The sequence below is a fragment of the Canis lupus genome, chromosome 13 (assembly GCF_003254725.2).
Source record: "Canis lupus dingo isolate Sandy chromosome 13, ASM325472v2, whole genome shotgun sequence".
Taxonomy (NCBI): domain Eukaryota; kingdom Metazoa; phylum Chordata; class Mammalia; order Carnivora; family Canidae; genus Canis; species Canis lupus.
In genome coordinates this window covers 6,835,398-6,851,921 of record NC_064255.1, presented here as the reverse complement: position 1 = coordinate 6,851,921, position 16,524 = coordinate 6,835,398, and the positions used below count along the sequence as shown (strand labels likewise).

General features: G+C 35.6%; 1 protein-coding gene and 1 long non-coding RNA gene across 6 annotated transcripts in view; one reads left to right on the top strand and one right to left on the bottom strand.

The window, feature by feature from the left end:
- Positions 1–16,524, bottom strand: part of ZFPM2 (zinc finger protein, FOG family member 2) — a 457,957-nt gene that overhangs the window by 102,484 nt on the left and 338,949 nt on the right. The gene's annotated exons all lie outside the window — the stretch shown is intronic.
- The window catches only part of LOC112662085 (uncharacterized), an 87,071-nt gene continuing 77,311 nt past the window's right edge, over positions 6,765–16,524 (top strand). The window contains exon 1 of the long non-coding RNA XR_003138203.3: positions 6,765–7,095. This is a non-coding gene — a long non-coding RNA (uncharacterized LOC112662085). The remainder of the gene's footprint in view (positions 7,096–16,524) is intronic.

Below are 16,524 nucleotides of genomic sequence, written 5' to 3'. Positions count from 1 at the left end.
AATAAAAGCATGTTTGGATATCCTTATCTAAATTTCGTAAGAGTTGTATGAGAGAAATTGAATACGAGAGCATCAGTTTTCAATCAATCAATAACTCTATGCCCATCATGTGCCAGAAACGATTCTAGGTACTAGTGAAACAACACTGAACAAGTGACTCCAATACTAGCACGATGGGGTTTACATCTTTGTGAGGGGGAATAGACAATAAATAAAGAGAACATTTAACATGACATTTTCAGAGGGTGAGGTGTTAGAAAGGAAACAAAGCATTGCAATGCAACAGGAAATTATTAAGTAGTTGTAGAGAAAGAGAACATGGTCGGAAAAAAAATGAAGGGTTCAAAAAAACTCTCCTGGAGGAGTTGGTATTTGAGCTAGCCCTGAATGAAGAAGTGACCCTGTGAATAGCAGGGGAAGAGCATTCATGGGAGAGGACAAAGGAATGGAGGACGTAGGAATGAGCTTCAAGGGTTCAAGAAACAAAAAGGAGGCTGGTGTAGCTGTGGGGTAGTTAGCACGGCAAGGAGAACAAGAATATTGATTAGAGGCTTTAGAGTCAGATCAGTTAGGATCTAATACCAGCTCCTCTGCCTATTAGCTCTGTAACTGGAAAAGTTACTGATATGCAAAAGATTAATATAATTCTTTTCCCTATTGCATGTAAAATTAACTTGAGTTTTACTTCTAGATAGGGTTTCCTGGTAAAAGTTGAAGTTTTAACCATGTTACTACATAGTATTGGTTATGGAAAAAAGGACCACTGATTGGTAAATTGAAACTCAGCTGGAAGGAATATAAGTAAATTACTGAACTGATGAGGAGACCAAACTTTGGGCTTCCCAGAGTTTGGTGACTCTTGTAACTGACATGTCCCTGGAAATTCCACATATGAAATACTACAAGAGATAATAGTTTCTTTGGGTCATGATGCTTTAGACCTGGTGGCTCCCACAAGTCCCAATGCAAGTCTCATTTCCTTGCATTGAACTGCCACATGGGGAGAAGAGGTCTCCTGGGCAGCTAAATGGACTGGTAAATAGACTCCTGGATAGACTCCTGCAAGGGCCCCACTGAGGAAGAATCTCTAGCACTGAAGCTTGTGGTTCCTGCCCTATATCCTCCTAGGTAGACTGGCACCAAGTGTGACCCGAAGGTTTGGATCCTGGTGATAACTGTATGCTAAATCTCCACTTCCTCAACTGTTAGATGGGGAATAATAACAGCACTGGCTGATTTTGAGGATTAAATAAGTTATATCATTTTGACATAGCATCCTTGTGAAGCAGACATCAATTATACAATTGAAAACTGTGAGTTATTTTTATTATTAGCCCTATTACATTTTTGCAGATGAAAAACACTTAAGTGTAGAGAGACAACCGTCAAACCAAGGGTGAGAAAGCTGGGCAATGTCAAGACGAAGACCAGAACTTCTCGCTGGTCTCCTAGTTGAAGTCTATGTCATGACCTATTCTTTAAAAAAAAAAAAAATATTCATGAGAGACACAGAGAAAGGCAGAGAGAGACACAGGCAGAAGGAGAAGCAGGCTCCCTGTGGGGAGCCTGATGTGGAACTCGATCCCAGGACCCTGGAATCATGACCTAAGCCAAAGGCAGACGCTCAACCACTGAGCCACCCAGGTGCCCCTGTCATGTCCTATTCTTGCACACCACTTTAAGGCTATCCAGTTTCCCCCAGATGTTCTGTGGTGTGCAGGATATGAAGATGGCTAAAAGCTCAGATGTGCTCTTGCTTGCTAATTTCAACATGACCTAAAGATGGCATTAGAAGAGTAAATCTAAAGATGTGCGAGAAGCTGACAGGATGAATCATGTTTCACTTTCTCTTTCAATCTGCATCCTCTAGATCACTGGCAACTTGCTATTCCATCTAACTTATATGCAAGACTCCAGGTTAAAGGGAAAATATCTCTCTTGATGTAATAACTTATTTGACTACATGCACATCATGTAATGTTACATGAAATGCTGAAGTTAATAAAAGATCCCAGAACAGGATATTCAGTTTTCAACTAATCACTATTTTAAAAAAAATGCTACTCAAAAGATTCCATGATGGAGTACTTATCACAATTCTGATCTTCATTCTTCACCATCCCACCACCACCCTCCCACCACCAAGAACAGCTTACTCATGCCTCTGATTAATAGCTTTCAACTTGTTTAGCTAGCAATAATGCCAGAGCTATAATTGTTGGCCAAAGAACTGCTTTGTTATGAGAATCTTAGTCATCAAATCTTAATAACCCAGTTATTTCCATCAATGAAGGAAAAACTGAATTGCATTTAGTTTCCACGTCAGCCACAATGCTTATGTGGTTTTTGTGCTTATTATAACTTTTAAAAGACCTTTTCACTGGTGACAGCATTATAATAATAGCTCTAGAAAGAAAACATGAAAGATAGAAAAATATTCTAACATTTGAGATAAAAATGTATTGAAGTTTCAGGTTCCTTTCAATGGTAACAATGATATCGACATCTATGTCTTATTTTTTTTTAAAGTACGATGATGTGTCTTTGGCTGTAATACAGGTTAAGAGGTACAGAGTTAGTTGACCTGGTTGAGGTAATGAGAAAAGACTTCCATGAGAGAAGTCATGCTTTACCTGAGTTACGAAGGAAGACTTCGGAATGCTTAGGTCAAGGAAAGAGTAGAGGAGGATAGTTAGAGGGAGGGAAATACACAGGGATAAACAACATGTGCAAAAGCCCTGTACAGAACAAAGCCTGATCTTTGTGAAAAATGAAAAAATATCAGTGTAGGGGAAGGAGAGTAGACAGGATAGAGCCACTATGTAAGGCAACACAATTGAACACTGATGAGTAATTTATTGATGATGGACATGCTTCTTTTTATAATCCTTATATTTTAAAGTTCTTGGCTTAATAAAATATTTCTAACAGTAATTTATATTTGCTATGAACATGACACATATTCAGAATGGTGTCATATATTCCTGAAGATCTAGGTTTATTGTTTGAACTTCGCAAATAATGGTAATTGAAAATATACACCTTGAAACATGTTATGTTTGTGTATATATATATATTTATATACATTATTTATGTTTATATGTATTTCTTTAATATATATTTATATATTACATATAAAAAATGAGAACATAGAACATTTTTGTTCTGATGAGCTCCAAATAACTTTCTATGCTACTAAATTTATTTTGAACAAAATAAACTATGTCCATAAATAAACTAAGCCCATAGATCAAATAAATTTATAGAAAATTTAAATGTCTTGATCAAAATTTGATATTCTTTTCTTTCATTAAGCATTTCATCTCTTCCATCCAAAACATTTGCTTAATGTATATTATGATTTCGCTTGATTAAAACCAGCTATAGTCATTTTGACAATTAATAAAACTACATGTTTAAGACTGAATAACATTTACTTTGCCTTTTATTTTTTGCTAGTTTCTACTTTATAATTTTTTTAAAAATAAGACATGGAATGGTAAATTAGTGAAACCCTTTGATCCTCATGATACATAACATCAGAACTCCTTTTTTTTTTTTTTTTTTTAACATCAGAACTCCTAATCAACTTATACTTAATCATTCTAATATTCTTTTACTGAATTTTATCATTAACCATATTTATAGGCTCTTCATAACTTAATAATTTTCCATAACTTTCATTATTTTAGTTAAAACATTTTAAAGTTGAGTAGTTCAACCATTTAAACATTATTGATTCCATCTACTTTTCAGGTTATTTATGGATCCACTTTCTTTCTAGTATTTCTTTTTCACCTGATATAATTGTAAGAGCCCCTTTGATTCAACTTACCCCTTTTAGCCAACATTAATTCACTAAGCTTTATTTTCCTTTTTGCCCTTTCTAGCCCTTAGAGCTTAAAAATTTATATTCAATATACTATGTGTTCTTCTTTTATTTCTTTTCCTTCTCCATTTCCCTAATGTGTTTTTTTTATACTCCTTATTCTTGATTGATCTTCCCATGCCACATCCTTTAGGCAGTTAAATTTTCACATATTTCTAATTCAACATAGTCCTTATAAGCATGTCCTAATCTCCTTCCTGTTCAGGAACTCCATTTCATGATCCAATTTTCTTCTGATGCTCTTAGTTCACTGCTTCAGATTCTGATATCCATTTTTCATATTTCATCCTTTTTTTCACTTATATATTCCGAATCAGGGTCTACAAAAATCTTGGTTTTTGTGAGATATTTGAGTAAGGTTTGATATCAACTGGATACATACTGTGCAAAAACTTGGGCTAAAAATATATATATATATATATATATATAAATATATATATATATATATAGTCTGGGCCTCAGTTATAAAGTTTACATCTTGCTCACAAGTTTCTAGGCAATTTTAACCCAGTAAGTAACCCCTTAGCTTCTTGGCTTTGTGTTCTGGTAGTTTGTGGCCAGTGGGATTTATTTGAATAAATATTTGCCAGTAGTTTTCTATCTACCTCACTTGGTAAGCTCCCCTTGAATATCTGTATTTTTGTAATAGAACTCATTTTAAGTTTGGTATAATAGTTGTCACAGGTTAACTGCTGTAATGATTTTACCCCAAGATGTATAATAGCTCCATCACAATAGACATTTACTGTATTGTGCTGGGGAGGGGAACAGAGGCAGCATGATTTTCCTCCACAAAGTCATTCAAAGACCTAGGTTGATAGTGATTCTGATGTCTTTAACATGTTGTTTCCAAAGTCACCCTGGGCATCATCTCCACCTGGGTTAGTCAGAGAAAAAAATAACATGAAGGAGCAGCTGGCCTGGAGTTAGTACTCACTGCTCCCATGTACACTGCACTGGCAAAAACAGTCACACACCTGCGTCTAACTGCAAGGGAGACTGGGAAATTTGGTCCATCTTTGTGCACAGGAAGAAGATGGGAGCCCAGATTTTGGTGAGTAGCTAGCAGTCTCTGCCACACAAATGGAAGGAGATTTTTTTTCCAGTTACAGATAGAGACTGTAAATAATAAATACGAAATTAAAATAAGTAATGAAAATGAAGATGGATGGTGTGATTAACTTTTTTGTAGAAAAAACTTAAAAACTGAATCTTTTTATGACCACTACTTCTATGATTTAAAAAAAATTTTCACATCAACATTGTATGCTAAATATAAATGTTAAATATAAATGTTATAAAATAATAGGGATGTTGTAGTTACTTGTTTGAAATGCAGTTGGGCCATATATCACAATTTTGAGGACCTAAGCATGCAAATTAAAAAAAAGGGGGGCAATCCAGGGGGGTTTGCAATTAGTTATATTACCTAACATGCCTCAAATATATGTCGTTGACTTAAAAAAAATGAGTACTTGTTTTCATACCCTAATATCCTGCACATGGACTTGAGCTGGTGGCAATAGAAGAGTCATTTAGGATATTTCACACACACACACAAAAAAGCCTCCCAAATACTGTTCTTAAGAAGTACTACCAAAAAAAAAAAAAAAGTACTACTAATGTTGAACTTTGAAATTATGGAAGATGCAGGATTAGTCTGAGAGAAAATGGAGAGAAAATTATGATGTAAAAAAAAATCAAGTAATTGGTACTTTGATAAGTGAAATGACTACTTAATTGTCTTGGTTGGCAGGCTGAATAGGTTCCAGTTTAATGCGTTTCCATAACAATGGAAAACTGACACATCTAATCTTTAATTACAGTCGCCCCCTACCCTACCTATCTTACAGAAATGTTGTGAGGACAAATGAGATAAAATAAATGAAGTGCTTTGAGCTCATTTGTACCCAACTATAGAAAATCAATGAAGTTTAAGGGATCTATTACATATTACGATCACTATGATAGCCTAGTTTCCCAGTTGGCCCAGTCTGAGTTTCAATATACATCCCAATCAAAACTGACTTTTTTTAAAAACATTAACTTGGAATATTATATAGTCATCTGAAGCTTTCCGGAGGTCTATTTTATTTGAGAATATTAAAAGCTCCGTGTTATTTCAAATATGGTAAGTTCACTGAGTCTGAATTTGCTTTTGTCTATTTTTATGAAATATTGAATCTTAATGTCCCCAAATGAAACATTCTTTTACTTTTTAACAGACACAGTAGCAGAAATATATCAACTGCTTTGCAATCTTATGATGATAAAGGTATATATTTTTATATATCTTACTTGAGTTAGACTGTATAACAACTTTCCAAAAGTGGAATGCAAAAGTTGCAATCTGCCTTCCACTCGGTTTCAAGACATGATAGAAAAGTTGCCACAAGGCTGACTAAACTAAAATAAACATAGATACCAAGGCATTGTTGGAAAAAAATCAAATTTGTTCCTTATAAGTTTGTCACAAAAATATCGCTTGTGATAAATAAAAAGAAAAAAATGCTTCCACTTTTTTTTGAGTAGAAAATATTTTTATGATTGAAAATGGAACATCGGTAAGCGGCCTATACATTCACAATAAATCAGGACACTAAAAGATTTGAAAATTTCACAAGGACATCATGATCTCCCCTTCCTGGCTTTTTCTCCATGGTGCTTCTAATCATCTGGAATGTTTTATATTTTGCTTATTTGTTTAATAAACTAACCTTGTAGAAATCTATGCTAATATGATAGCCACTAATCACATGTGGCTAAACACTTTAAGTTAATTAAAATTTAAAATCATTTTCTTAATCTCATTAGCTACATGTCAAGTGCTCAATAGCCGACTGTGGCCAGTGGCCACCATATGGAACAGTGCAGAACAGAACATTCCCATTATTGCAGAAGCACTGTCTCCAGGACAGTGCTTTCAGTTGGTAACACCTTTTACTCAAACAAATTTATATTGGCTTTATCATTTTAAAACTTAAAATCTAAACTTCACAAAAGGGATTCAAAATGGTAGTTTAGTGCTCACTGCAGCAGCACATACGCAAAACAGCAGTTTAATGTTGAAATAGTTTTTCTCATCAAATGCACATTTGCACATATTTCATAATTAACAGTGAGAGTAATAAAGTTCCTAGTGAATAAAGAATTCCTGAATGGCTCCAGCAATAGAGTACCACAAACTTGTCTGTTGACCTCAGGAGGTAAGTTCTTTAGACATAGTTAGAGGGCACCAGATAGAACATCTGGGGTAAGGTTTTTCATTTTCTGCATTTGGACTTACTTGATGCAAAGCTATCAAACTCCCCAGCAAGAAAGTTTTATGAACCCCACTTACAGATGTGGAAACCACTAGTTTAGGAGAATTAGTATCCACCATAGTAACCTACCCACTTCTGCAACTGTAAAGACTACACTCCTGGTTTAGCTATTATATAATTTTAACCATGTTGACAATTAAATTAGCCACATTTTCATTGGAATTAATTCTGGTTTCAACACACCCTGAATTTTCAGCATACTGAGATGGTAGCTTAGAGATGACCTAACAGCTGCCTATTAATTTCAACCAAATTGCAGTACTTTTTTTTGGCTCCCTGCCACCCTTTCCCCATTCCCAATGTCTTGGCTTTGCTGGAGTGTTTATGCTAATATCTGCAAAGCGATATCACTCAACAAAAGCTGATCTCTCAAGACAAAACTTAAAGTAATGTTTTAACATCTCAATTCTCATTCTACATTTTAGAAGCTTTATATGGCTGCCCTCTCATAGAAAAGCTAAATTTACAATGTATGCATTCTACATCACTATCTCACTCCTTCATGAAACAAAGCAGAGATATGTAGGTATATATGACCAACTAAGGAAATAATAACCAACTAAAGTGGTTGGTATATTCAGTATCACTTAGTTGCTCTGAAATATGATAAATAAGAGTGGCTTGATACATTCCTGGCCAGAGAACTTGTGAAGAGGAATCAGCTCATCAACGATTTCTCTACCTGACATGATGTGCTGTGAACTCTGTCTGCTGTGTCATGATGTCCTCAGTGTGTTTTCCATACTTTGTCATATTTAACTCAGAATGATCCCATTGATTCATTCATTCAGTCATTCATTCAAGACAATTAATAAACACCTGATATATACTAGATACCGCTAAACACTGGGGATACGTAAATGAACACACAGTCTTTGATCACAAAGAACTAACAGTCTAGTGATAAATATATTAACTGGATAGAATTTGATAAGTGTGTTAAAGCAATATACACAAATTAGTTTAGGTCAGTGAAAGGGCTCCTAATTCAACCTGGAAAAGACAGGGTAGGCTTCTTAGGATTATCTCGGTGTTTTTTATTTTATTTTATTTTATTTAAATTCAATTTTCCAATATATAGTATAATCTGCGTTGATTCTTAATAAATGAAGAAACCAGTGGAAAGGAAAGAGGCAGCTTTGATGATTCTGGTTAGGTAGGATAACATGAGACATGCCAAGGAAACCAGAAATATAATGTTCTCTGTGAAGAAGAGGGGGGGTTGTCAGAGAGAGAGAGAGAGAGAGAGAGGGAGAGAGAGAGAGAGAGAGAGAGAGAGACAGTGTATGTGTGTGTGTGTGTGTGTGTGTGTGTATGTGTGGCTGGTGAAGGCTGCCTGTCTGTGCACACATGCATGCAGACATCAGAATGTACACTATGGATAAGCAAAGCCACAGGAGGAGCCTTGTGGTCATCCACTGTGTCATTTCTCTATTCTTTCCCTTTCTTGTCCCTAATAAAATTTCTTTCTTGATTCACAAGGCTGTTGGGACAATGGTGATCTCTTTAGAAATGCAAATAAAATTCCTATTTGAGAAATGATATGCAGTAAGTATCTGCATCAGAGAACCACTGCTTCTCCGTGGTCACATGCCAAAGGGGTGCAGGGAGGGGGACTGCATAGTTTCATTAAACATAGGTACTCACATGGATTGACCTGAAGTCATACACAGGAGGACACTACCAGTAAACTATTCATCTGGAATGGGATTTAAAGAATCCCATGACAGAGACAGTTAGGTCTCCAAACCTCAGTTTTTCCTACCCACTGAAGACACAGCTAGATTATGTTTCCAAGCTTCCCTTGCAGTGGGCGCAGCATATGATTAAGTGTGCCATTTCTCTCCTGGACTGTTGTACTACCTTTCTAAACGAATCCCCTTCTTGTGCTCTATTCTCTATACAGCAGGCAGAATAAGCCTATGAAAATGTATAAATCTTATCAAACTCTCTAATACTTTCCCATCCTTATGGTTTTCCGTGAGAACCAATGATCTTCCCCACCACAACATTCATCTCTGTAACCATATTGTCTAAGATTCTCTTAACTCCCAAAGCTCCTATATGCTGCTACCTAGCAATGCCAACTCCTTTGCTCTTCCTCAATGTTTCCCCCTGTGTCTAGAACAGTTTCTTCATATGTCCGTCATGGGTCACTTTCTCCCTATTTTCAGATTTTGGCTCAAAGGACATCTCAATGAGGAAGCCAGTCCCGAACTCCTTCCTTAAAGAGCAGACCGACACCCAGCCAGCCAGCCAGCCATTTGTGCCCTCCACTCACTGGCTCTCTTCGTGGTTTTGTGTTTCTCCACCACACGTATTACAGAATGACAACAGGATCTAGCTGATATTAACCACCCTGCTTTAAGTGACTTAGAAGGAGAATACTAGGTTTCACTGTCCCCTCCTAATTTCAGTAACAACTCCTAGCCCTCAATCACAATTCTCAGGTGTAGCTGATTTGTTCATGTAGCCATTTAGCCTTTCAGAGGTTACTTTGTATCAGTCAGTTTATCAAACAAGGGGAAGCAGTGTCTGGGCAATTTTCTCCTAGAGTGACAGCCCTCATGGAGTTCACTCCCCTGGAGAAGGTGAACATCGAACTTTATAGTAAATGTGGTGAGTGTGGAGCATTGGGACATCAAACACATAGAAGAGTGGCCATAGAGTCTACATGATACCAACTGGTCTCTTCTAAGGTCCTTTAGGTTATAATGATCTCTCAGTTCACTTCTTTTTTATTGAGATAATCTTGGGATATAACATTACCTAAGTTTCAGATGTACATTATAGTTTGATATTTGTATACACTACAAAATCATCACTGCCATAAATCTAGTTAACACCCATCACCATATAATTGAGCACCTTCATCCATTTTACCCACCCTCCAACCCTCGTCCCCTCTGGTAACTACCAGTTTGTTTTCTGTCTACATGGCTTTGTTTTGTATTTTAGATTCTATATCTAAGTAAAATCATAAATTATTTTGTCTCTCTTCTTCTGACTTATTTCACTTAGCATAATATATCAAATTCCATCCATGTCATCACAAATGACAAGATTCCCTTCTTTTTTTTAATGACTGAGCAATATAAAATGATATGTGTGTGTACATATATACACATTCACATACATACTACATCTTTTTTATCCATTCATCTGTCGACGGACACAAGTCGTTTCTATATCTTGCTATTGTAAATAATGCTGTGGTGAACACAGGGGTATTTATATCTTTTCAAACTAGTGCTTCCATATTCTTTGGATAAATGCCCAGAAGTGGAATAGCTGAGTCATATGGTAGTTCTACTTTTAATTTTTTGAGGAATCTTCATATGGCTTTCCATAGTTACTGCACCGATTTACATTCCCACTAACAATATGAGTGTTCTCTCTTCTCCATACATCCTCTCCAACACTTGTCTTTTGGTAATAGCCATTATTTTTTTAAAGATGTTATTAAGTGAGAGAGAGAGAGAGAAAGAGCAGGGTGTGATGGGGAGGAGTAGGGGGAGAGGCAGAAGCAGGCTCCCTGTTCAGTAGGGCTCATCCCAGAACTCTGGGATCATGACCTGAGCCAAAGGCAGACACTTAACCAACTGAGCCACCCAGGTGCCCTGACAATAGCCATTCTAACCAGTGTAAGGTGATATTTCATTGCGGTTTTGAGTTTTCTTTCCCTGATAATAAGTGGCATTGAATATCTTTTCATGTACCTTTAGCCATCAATGTGTCTTTGGAAAAATGTTAATTCAGATTCTCTGCCCATTGTCTAGTTACATTGTTTGCTTTTTTATTGTTGAGTTGTATGATTTCTTTATATATTTAGAATATTAACCTCCTACAGATTAGATGATTTGTAAATATCTTCTTCCACTCAGGTTGGCTTTCATTTTGCTGATACTTTCCTTCACTCTCCAAAAGCTTTGGTTTGTTGTACTCCCATTAAAAAAAAAAAAAAAAAAAAAAAAAAGTTTGCTTTTGTTTCCTTTGCCTTTGAAGTCATAGCCAAAAAAAAACAAAGAAAAAAAAATCGCTAAGACCAATGTCATCTATGTTTTCTTTCGGGAATTTTATTATTTCAGGTCTTACATTCAAGTCTTTAATCCATTTTGAGTTAGTTTTTTGTGTTTAGTGTAAGAGAGTGGTCTAGTTTCATACTTTTGTGTGTAGCTGTCTAGTTTTCCTAACACCATTTATTATAGAGCCTATTTCAACATTGTATATTCTTAGCTCCTTTGTCATAAACTACTTGACCATATATGTATAGGCTATTTCTGGGCTCTCTATTCTATTCCATTGATTTATGTGTCTAGTTTTATGTTTATATCATACTGTTTTGATTATCATAGTTTTATAATATAGTTTGAAATCAGGGAGTATGACACTTCCAGTTTTGTTCTTCTTTCTCAAAATCACTTCGGCTATCCAGGGTCTTTTGTGGTTCCATAGGAATTTTAGAATTATTTGTTCTAGCTCTGTGCAAAAGACCATTAGAATTTTGATAGGAACTGCACTGAGTCAGTAGATTTGCTTGGATATTTTAACAATGTTAATTCTTCCAATCCATGAGCATGGATCAGCTTTCCAATTATTTGTGTCTTTTTCAATTTCTTTTACCAGGCTCTTGTAGTTTTCATTGTATAGGTCTTTGACTCTCTTGGTTAAATTATTCCTAGGTATTTTATTCTTTTTGATGCCATTGTAAATGGGATTGTTTTCTTAATTTCTTTCTCATAGTTTATTATTCATGTGTAGAATGCAGCAAATTTCTGTATATTGATTTTCTATCCTGCAATTTTACTGAATTTGTTTATAAGTTTTAACAGCATTTTGGTAGAGTAGTTTGGTTTTTCTATATATAGCATCATGTCATTGACAAATAGTGACAGTTTTATTTCTTTGTTTAAATTTGGTTCACTTTTACTTCTTTTTTTGCCTAATTGTTGTAGCTAGGGTTTCCAATAACATATTAAATAAGAGTGGTGAGAATGCGCATTCTAGTCATATTCCTAACCTTAGAGGAAAGGCTTTTATCTTTTCGCTAATGTGTATGATGTCAACTGTGGGTTTGTCAGATATAGCCTTAATTGTACTGGGATACATTCCTTCTATACCCACTTCATTGAATTTTTATCATAAGTGGGTGTTAAATTTTGTCAATGCCTTTTCTGAATGTATTGAGATGATCATATGATTTTCATCCTTCCATATGTTAATGTGGTATATCACATTGATTTCCAGATGTTGGACCATTCTTGTGTACTTCAAATAAATTCCATTTGATCATAGTGTATGATCCTGTTGGTGTATTGTTGAATTCGATTTGCTAATATTTTGTTAAGAATTTCTGTATCTATGTATAAGTAAGTAAGTATAAGGGATATTAGCCTATGATTTTCTTTTTTTTTGTGGTGTCCTTGTCCAGTTTTGGTATCAGGGTAATGTTAGCCTTATAAAATGAGGTTGAAAGCATTCCCTCCTTTTCACTCTTGGAAGAGTTTGAGAAGGATAGGTATTAGATTTTTGAATGTTTGGTAGAATTCACTAGTGAAGCCATTTGGTCTTGGACTTTGTTGGGATAGAGGTTTATTTCTGACACTATTCATTTAAGAGGGAGAAAAAGGAAGGGACCAGAAATAGATCTAATAGTTATATAGTTATTCAATTGCTAGTGTATCACTGAACATCTACTGGAATGTTCATCTTTAAAATAACACAAAGTAGTTATTACTCTTCCCACAGTGAGATATGAGGAATCCAACACTCAGATGGGCATTGTTATTCCCACTACAAGACTGACAAATTAAGGATGGGACTTTCCTTACAACATATGCACACAATCACACACTACATCACAGTGCTACTCATAATGTAATCTACAGACAAACTGTTACTGTTTTCCAATAAAATAAGGAAGCTGTAGCAGAATATAAATCAATGCACTGCTTCCTTTCTCCAGAAACTCTTGCTACAAAAAAAAAAATGCCATTTGAACTGAAGGCATGATTTGTAACCAATTTACATTTTGTATATTCTGGAATAGAAAGGAGTAAGGGATAGTGGAATTGTTGTTGGGTAAGAGACAGCATAGCATGATGGATTCTGAGACCTGGTTGCAGGAGGGCAGAGTGGAATGTAAGGAGATGAGGTGGTGAAAAGTACATCTAGAGAACTAATAAAGGATCATGAAATTAGAAGAATTTATATGGCATGCCAAGAAATTTTACCCTGTTTTCAGAACAATGAGGAAACACTGAGGACTCATGAGTTTTGGTTACTCAAAGAATGTTAAGCTGGAATAGTCATTTTAATTTTGTAAATTATGTTTTCATATCCCTTCTACAGTTTTCATTCAGGTTTTAGTGGTTTTCTTATCCATTCATATAAGGATGATGATTCATATTTTAATAATAAATGAATATGAATATAATGCTTTGTGACATTTGTGGTAAATATACAGTGATTTTTGTTGTATTCGATAAATGACTGTTCAATGAAGAAATGAATAACTTTGCTCTTTGTACTGTAAAGATATTATTTAGTTTCATGAAGCATGTTACAACTCAAAAATCTTTTACTGTTAATAAACATACTCTAAATACTTAAAGTATATGAAGGTTTCAGAATTTTTTTTTAAGATTTTATTTATTTGATGGATAGAGAGAGTGAGCACAAGCAAAGGAGGCAGCAGAGGGAGAGGGAGGAGCAGGCTTTTTGCTGAGTAGGGAGCCTGATGTGGGGCTTATACTCCCAGGACCCTGGGATCATGACCTGAGCGGAAGGCAGACACACTGACTGAGCCACCCAGGTGCCCCAGAAGATTTTTTCTCATTAAGAGGACTGAAGATCTAGGTAATCTAACTCTTAGCCATAGTTCCTCTGCAAGTTTTACTGACTCCCCCTGGAAAAAGCACTGAATCTCTCTGTTTTCCTTTTATCACATACAAAATTAGGTAATACTATGTACCCACTTCTGCCTGCCTCATGGGGAATATTAAGCAGATGAATGAGAAAGTAGATAATACCACACACGACTAGGAAGAAGTATAAAATATCCCTGACCCTTTGCAGGAGAATGTTATCAATTTCAAGACATCATTATAAATCACAATTTATTCCTGCTTGTTTAAAGCAAGCGAATGGGGCAATTCAGGTCAAGTAGCAAAACAAGATTTTATTTCTGTTCCTGCTCTTGTTCTGTTTCATTGAGTTTTAACATTTTCTGAACTCCTAAAATGATCAAGCCCCTGTGGTAGGCATTTTCAATCCATTACAACATGGTTACCTCATTTAAAATTCATCTATGACCCAGACATACTGGAAAAGACAATAGAAGATTTGAAAAAAGATCAACAAAAAAGATATGTAGTATTGGAGCCTCCATTGGTTGATGCGTACCTCTTTTGCAAACTAACACATGACTTTTGAACACATATCATTTATAATATAAAATAATATTTTATAATATATTTTATTTTATAATATAAAATTTTATTTTAAAATTATAAAAATTTTATGATTTTATTTTATAACCTGTGAATCGTTATCTTTACTTCTTGACTCAAGAAACTAAGGAAAAATGCAGTTTAACAGATCTTCTCATAACAAAATTTGTTAATAAATATTATATGTAACTTTCCTGATAAAATCTTGCTACATCACATTTTGAAATGTTCATCAACTTAAGGTCTATAAATAAAATCTCCTGTATTTGTCTTAAAAAATATGCAAAGCACCAAATAATCATTTTGGATTTAGTGTTCAGTTGTTATAAAATATTTTATGCAAATTATTTCATTAAATTCCTCTAATTCCATTATGTAATTATGAACATTTTAATGCACAGGGAAATTGCTCTCATCCAGTAAATTTCCACAATCTACATAGGTTTAAGAACCAGTATGAGAAAGCTGGTTTTCAAGGTCCAAATTGAGTGTGTTTGTCAAGATCATTGCAGCTAAATCTAAATGTGCTTTTATAAACACCAAAGGTGACAAACTCAAATGCTAATAGCAACAGAAATGTGCAAAGCAGGGGCACTCGGGTGGCTCAGTGGTTGAGCATCTGCCTCAGCTCAGGGCATGAGCCGGGGGTCCTGGGATCAAGTCCCACATAGGGCTCCCCACAGGGAGCCTGCTTCTCCCTCTGCCTATGTCTCTGCCTCTCTCTGTGTCTCTCATGAATAAATAAATTTTAAAAAGAAGAAGAAAAGAAATGTGCAAAGCAGGCCCGATGAGGACGAAGTGAACTGTAAATCTAAAGGAGAAGGGATTCTGTCACAGCCTTTAGTTGCCATGTGGGAACAGTGGTGTTGCCAAATAACCCTGTTTCTAGGGAATCTAGAAATCTTGATTTTTTTTATTTAAACATTTTCTGATTTTTAAAATGACGGCAATAATTAAAGTTCACTATGAGTAAAAGATAACACATTTGCAGGCAGTGCGTAGAGGACTGTCAACTAGGCTCCTCTGGTGTACATGCTCCTGTTTGAAAAAACAACTAAGGACAGACATCCCATTTAACAGATAAGAATGCCAGAAGTCAAAAAGACTTTGTGATTGGCTTTAATGTCACACAGGCTAGCAAGGACACTAATGTGACTCAAAACTCACCAATTAGTCTTTATACTTCATTTGACTGCCTCGTTTATTTTGTGATGTGTCTAGAAATCAGGGAGAAATCAAACTATTCCATTACACAATTATGTGCTTCTACCCCACTATATTACGAAGCGTGAGCCAACAGCACAACACACTCTGCTGTCCAGACATTTCACAGCTGCCACAGCCTGAAAAAAGCTGGGGATTGCTTTGAGCACTAGTGTATAGGAGAAGAACTCACAGGGTGGTTACCAATGGGGATAAAAGAGAAAACCTGAGGATAAAAATGGACAATTTCCAGTTAAAATTACCATATTGTAATTTTGTTAGTTATCAGACTAAGTACACAGCAGCTTATCTGACAAGAAATTGTCCTTATGGGCATGATTTAACCTAGAGATGTCTGATTTCCTCATATGTGGTGTCCAGATGGTCCTTTTTGCTCTATGTTGAGACCAGGAGGCATAAAGGCCATTTCTAAAACAGAGACAATGAAGTAAGTGCAGGGTGGAAATGCACGAGGCTGGTCAACATAATGTACTCAATCAGATTATATTTTTAAAGCTAATTCCCTATTACTGACATAGCCAATTGGTGAGGGAGAAAAAAGGGACTATTTTTTTTTTTTTTAGTGATTTTTGCTAGAGGTGCTATTACACGTGACTAGCAGCTGATGAGACAGATCCTGTGGTCATGCAGGCTCTGC